Below are 6,344 nucleotides of genomic sequence, written 5' to 3'. Positions count from 1 at the left end.
CAATTTGAAGCACCAATGAGTATAGATGGAATACTAGGAAGAATTACAGGAATGTCATTTTTCACTAAAATCGATTTACAGCATAGTTTCTGGTTATTACCTCTAGAAAGAAAAAGTAGACAGTATACAGGATTTCAGATAGATGGAGTAGTATATCAATTCAAAGTAGTACCATTTGGACTTCAATCATCTTGCAGTGCTCTATGTAGATGTCTTCATGATATTTTGGATCAATATGAACATTTTGTAATTCACTACATTAATGATATATTAATTTTTTCTAAAACGGCTGAAGATCATGAGAAACACCTAAAAATTATAATAAATAGATTAGACAAAGTTGGACTAAAAATAAATCAAGAAAAATGTACATTTTTTCAAAAAGAAGTCATATATCTAGGTTATAAACTTAACACTAAGGGAATCGAAATGGATCCAGAACGGACACAAGTCATTCAGGAATATAAAACACCACACAATTTAAGAACTTTAAGAGGATTTATTGGAATAATTAATTATTATAAAAGGATGATACCAGATCTAAGTATAAAAGAAATTCCATTACTTGAACTACTGAGAAAAGGTGTAAAATGGAGATGGGATCAGAGAAGAGAACTAGCATTCCAAGAAATTAAAAACATTTTTTTGTCAAATTTGAAAATATACTATCCTGACTACACACAGCCATTCATATTAAGAACAGATGCATCAATAGAGAGATTATCAGGGGTATTATTACAAATACATGATGGGGTCGAATACCCAATACAATTCATTTCAAGAATTACAAAGCCACATGAAAAGGGTTACTCAGTTTCAGAATTAGAACTAGCAAGTATAATACACTGTGTCACAAAATTAAGATTTTATTTGTTGGGTAATGAATTTACAATAGAAACAGATCACCAAGCTTTAACATCTATATTAAATAACAAATATGGAAACAGTAGAATACATCGGTGGAGTCTAATATTGAGTGAATACTCATTTGAAATCAAATACATTTCTGGAAAATCCAATATAGTGGCAGATGCTTTATCAAGGTTAGAAAATACACCACAAAAAGGGCAGCGAACAATAAAAATTGGATTAAATCAATTAGTAGAAAGTACTGGATTATATTCTAAAGAAGAAATTATAAGAGATCAGATCAATTTGAGTGAAAAACAAAAAGTCCTTAGAAAAGATGGGGTACATTATAAAATAATAAATGGCATAGAAGTATATGTAATAACTAGAACTTTAGCAAAGAAAATATTGAAAAATTTACATAACAATTATATGCATATTGGTTCAAGAAAGCTATGGATGCTATTTAGGGACAATTATCTTGCAAAGAATGACATAAGTATAGCAAAAGAAATTACTACCCAATGCCCAATATGTCAACTAAACAAAGAAAAGAATTTCAAAAACCAGAACACATATAAATCTAATGTTGTATATGAAAAACTAAATACAGTTTCCATGGATTTTATTTCAAATTTAGTTCTCAGTCCAACAGGAAAAAAGCATATACTAGTGATAGTTGATTTATATACAAAATTTATTAAACTATATCCCTGCTCTAGAACAAATGTTAAAACATTAAAATTATATATTAATCAATTTTTCGAAGAAATAGGACCATTTAGAAATTGCATAATAGATAATGCTACATATTTTAACAACCAAAAATTTCGGGCATTTTGTGAGAAAAAGGGAATCAACATTCATTTTACAAGTATCAGACATCCTCAGGAAAATCCTGCAGAAAGATATATTAAAGAAGTTATAAAATATTTAAGGATACTGTGCCAAAATCAACACGAAACTTGGCAGCAACATATACCACAAGTAGAGTATTTTTTAAATAATACACATAATTTGAATACAGAGGAAGTACCAGAATATTTAATGTTTGGCCATATAGGAAACAGAAAGTGGATTAGTGAATATAATCAGGATATGTTAGAACAAGTAATGCAGAAAGTGAATAACCGAATTAGGAGGAAAGCTGAAAAATATATCAGAAGACAAAATCGAAATATAAAAAAACCAATCACATTTCAAAAAGGAGACCTAGTGTTAATTCGTTCACTTAGAGAAAGTAATGTTAAAGAAAATCGTTGTAAGAAATTTCAACCAATGTTTGAAGGTCCATACATAATTGAAAATCAGAATGGACTAAATAGTTATGTGTTAATAGATGCAGAGAACAGACTAAGAGGCATATTTCATATCAACGACATTTTTCAATATCATGAAGAGATTGAATAATATTTTCTATACCTATAACATAAATATAATAACACTAATAACTTACTGATAGATCCATTTCATAGATAGATGGTAGATTTCTTTGTTGTGAATAAATTTGACATCATACTTGTTGAATTTTGTACATATGGAAATTGTTTGGTACCCTAAAAATCATAATTTGGGGTTAGATACTATAATTGCTATAAAAATGTCTTTCTAATATAATAAAGTGGAAAAACTTACCAATTTATATTGATGAAGTTATTTTGAATGGAAATAATTCCTAGATTTTGTCTATAAATAAACAGAACACCATATCGATTATATTTTTAATTAAGGTTATATTTTATTCTCTGATATCACATCCATTGCTCCATTTGACATGACAGTTTGACCATAGAATAGCCGAACTGTGCTCCGTTGTTCTCTGTTTTGACATAGATAGCGAACAGGGATGTATTTAACACATTTTAAATAAAAAAAAAAAAAAAATTGAATTATTAATTTATTAAATTTAATAAGGTATGAGAAAATTAATATTTAAAAAAATAATAAGTAAATTATTTATTTTAAATATTATTTTGGGGTATTGATACGATTGGGGTTTATAGAAAATAATTTATAAGTTATATACTACATAATATTAGATATAAAAAAGTGTTTGATTATTTTAAATAAGTTATATACTAGAGAATTTTATAAAAATATATTTATGTGAGGGCATTTTAAGAAATTAGCATATAATAATTGTAAAAAGTTGTATTTTAATGTTGTAAATAGATTTAAGTGAGCCATGTGCATAGGCAACCAAAAATACTCTCGAAGTGACAGATAGAAATTAAGAATTATAAGAAATATAAAGTGGGGTTATATTGTTTGAAATGTGGATTTTATTAAATTAGAGTGTTAGTTACTAATTTGAATGTTTATTCTGATCTGAAAAGCCTAAATGTCAACAAAATTATTAATGGAACATTAACGAATTCTCCAGAGTGCAGAGTGTGACCATTGTTTACGGTCGAACATTCTGGAATAATGATTATGGCGGTGGATCGAACAGATATTTTTTTCGAAAACATCTATATAGAAGTTAATAGAACGAATGGAACATGATCTCTTACCAGATGGTTCTAGAATATCCAAAAAGATATAAATACCCGTGATTTGGAAACAAGATGGCAGTTTTTAGTCAGAAGTCAAGCAGTTTATTATGAAAGTTAGTAGATTAGTTAGTGAAGTCAATTGTTCACAGTTTTAGTAAGTCAGTCAAGCAGTTTAATAAGAAATATGAAAGTTAGTTGGAGATAGTCCAATTGTTTAATATAGTGAGTTAAATGAAGATTAAAAATTATGCATATATTTAATGCACATTTATAATTATACACAAATAATTATTGAAGATTATAAAAGTATATTAGAAGAATATTGGATGGACATTGGAAGGAATTAAAATTATATTATGATTGGAGATTAGTATAAATCAACTTATAATAATTGGATATTGGTATATTGAAAAGAAGAATAAATATAAATGGTGTTTGCTGGTTTGCTTGGTGGTATATAAATGCTGGTGAAGAAAAATATATCTTAAATTGGTAGAAGCTGATAATTGGAAAAAAAAATTTCACAAAAACAAGGATAACCGAAGTACGAAGACATTCAGTGGTGATTAGAATATATATAGTGGAAAAAAGTTTATTTAGGCATTCAGTGAAAGAAAGGTACAAAATTTTGTTAATATAATTTAGTTAGTGTCATAACAATTTCAATTTTGAAGATAGTTTGTTTAAATTTAACATTGTCTATAGAATTTAATTAGTTTTATAAGAACATCAATTTAAAGATAGTTTATTTTAAATTTACATTGGCTAGGTTAGATATATATGTGTGTTTCATAATAGTTATAATAAAGATAATTTAAAAAAGTACTTACAAACTAATTCTTTGAGAACCGCGATAAAAACCCTATATTATTAAAAATACTCATTGCTCATCATTCAAACAAAAAACACATCATAACAATATATATATATATATATATATATATATATATATATATATATATACATATATATATATATATATATATATATATATATATATATATATATATATATATATATATATACATATATATATAGGGTAACGGGTAGAGTGATTGGCCACTTAAGGAATTGCCAATTAAATTAAAATTGTAAATTGGTATCTTTTAAAGTGTAATATTTTGTAAGGGTTTTTTAATAGTAGGTAATGAAACATCCGATTTTATAAAAACTCAGGTTATTTTAATCAGAAATAATAATGTATATTAAAAATAAACACAAATTTGAAAACTTACAGAACTACACAGTTATTGGCCATACAAATATAGTTATTGGCATATAGAATTACAGTCATTGGCCATTCATAAAATTCCTAAGTTTCTTTTTTTGTTCGTGCAGGTAAGGCACACAAAACTATTTAAGTTTTCAATTTCTTGTTATTTCTTTGCACAAGTACCAATATGGTAGCCTCTAACACAAAAGAGACATTTTATTCCAACTTTTGATTTAGATATATTATAGGAACAATCCTGTATACAAAAGATTATTTACAGGTGGGTTGGTGTCGTCTGATTGTTTCACCGTTATATCTGAGAGAATTTGTATTTTTTCATGTTTTGGATATCCCTTAGTTTCAAAAAATAACTTTCTTTTAGCAGACTCACCAGCACGTTTTTCTTGGCTAGTTTCCAAATTTGTACATTTGCTTTGGGATATAGTCTTCAAATTTGATGAATCCATATTGTTGCAGGCATCAAAAAATATGTTATCAATTGTGGGCAGATTAACGTTTTTCTCTACAGAATCAGTAAATTGGTTTCGTGACAATTTTTGTTTTTCTTTGAGGACAGCAACATCTGGTATATGTACTCTAACTCCACTTTTCAAAGTAGTGCTTTTAATTGTATGATCAATAAGTGTATCTGCTTTCAAAATATTTGTATCTGCAATATCAACTGTATTTACTGTAACATTTTCCTTATTCTTCACAACAGTTTGGCATTTTTTGCTTCCGGAATTGACTCCTGTGGCAATTTTTTTTTATTAGCTTTTGTTTTTGTTCTAATTTTGTTTTCTCTTGTTCTGCTTTTTCTTCAATTTTACGCCTCTCTGCATTTTGACGATCTGAAGAAGTGAGCACGAAAGGAAATCTTTTTGTTTGCTTTTTGCCCTTTCTTTCTGAGGTTTTTGGCCAAAAAAAGAATTTGTTGATTGAGGTGTCAATTTCTTTAGATAATGAGTTGACTTGATTAACTAAAGGCAGAATATTATTGGATGTCGATTGAATATCTTCTGTCATTGTATCTTCTGTGACATCTTTTATATTATATGTAATATCAACGTTTTCTGGAAGTTGAATTCGAAAATCCGAAAGTATATTTTCTTCTATAATAACAGGAATATCTTGTAAGTTGCATATGATTTCATTGCCACCTACAGGGTTAAGTGTAATATCTGAAGATATATGGGGTTCTGTGATGATAGAGGTATCTTGTATATCATTTGTGATTCCACTTGTCTCTGTGGTCTGAATCGTGGGTAGATTTATGGTATTTTGAAATAAATTAAATATATTAAAGAGCAATTTTGAATCTTCACTTAGTTCTTCGCAATTATCCAAACTTTGAAATTCTAATATTTTTGCGGCTCCAACTGTGTCAACAAAATCTTCATAGGTTATTGATTTTGTCATAGAAATAGTGTGATTAATATCTTTATGCGGGTTTTTGATCTTATATCCCTAAATATTTGGAATAGTCCATTGCTTCAGGGTTCCATGGATACAATCCAGATGCTTTAAAGCCATTAATTGGTAACTACTGAATTCGGGTTTTCGCGTCTAAACTTTAATACTGCCCGGTTGCAGCAATATCTGCAGGTTGTATAATTCTGGTTACATTGGGATATAAGGCCACTAAAATAATTTGTAACTTTGAACATAATTCACTAGTTTGAATGGTTAAGTGAGTTTTATGTCCATCAACGAACAAAATAACTGGAAAATTAGTGTTTTTCGCAACTAGGTACTTATATAAGACGTTTCCTATGTATTCATAGAAG

Source organism: Diabrotica undecimpunctata, chromosome 5 (genome assembly GCF_040954645.1).
Source record: "Diabrotica undecimpunctata isolate CICGRU chromosome 5, icDiaUnde3, whole genome shotgun sequence".
NCBI lineage: Eukaryota > Metazoa > Arthropoda > Insecta > Coleoptera > Chrysomelidae > Diabrotica > Diabrotica undecimpunctata.
This window is presented reverse-complemented; position numbering follows the sequence as displayed.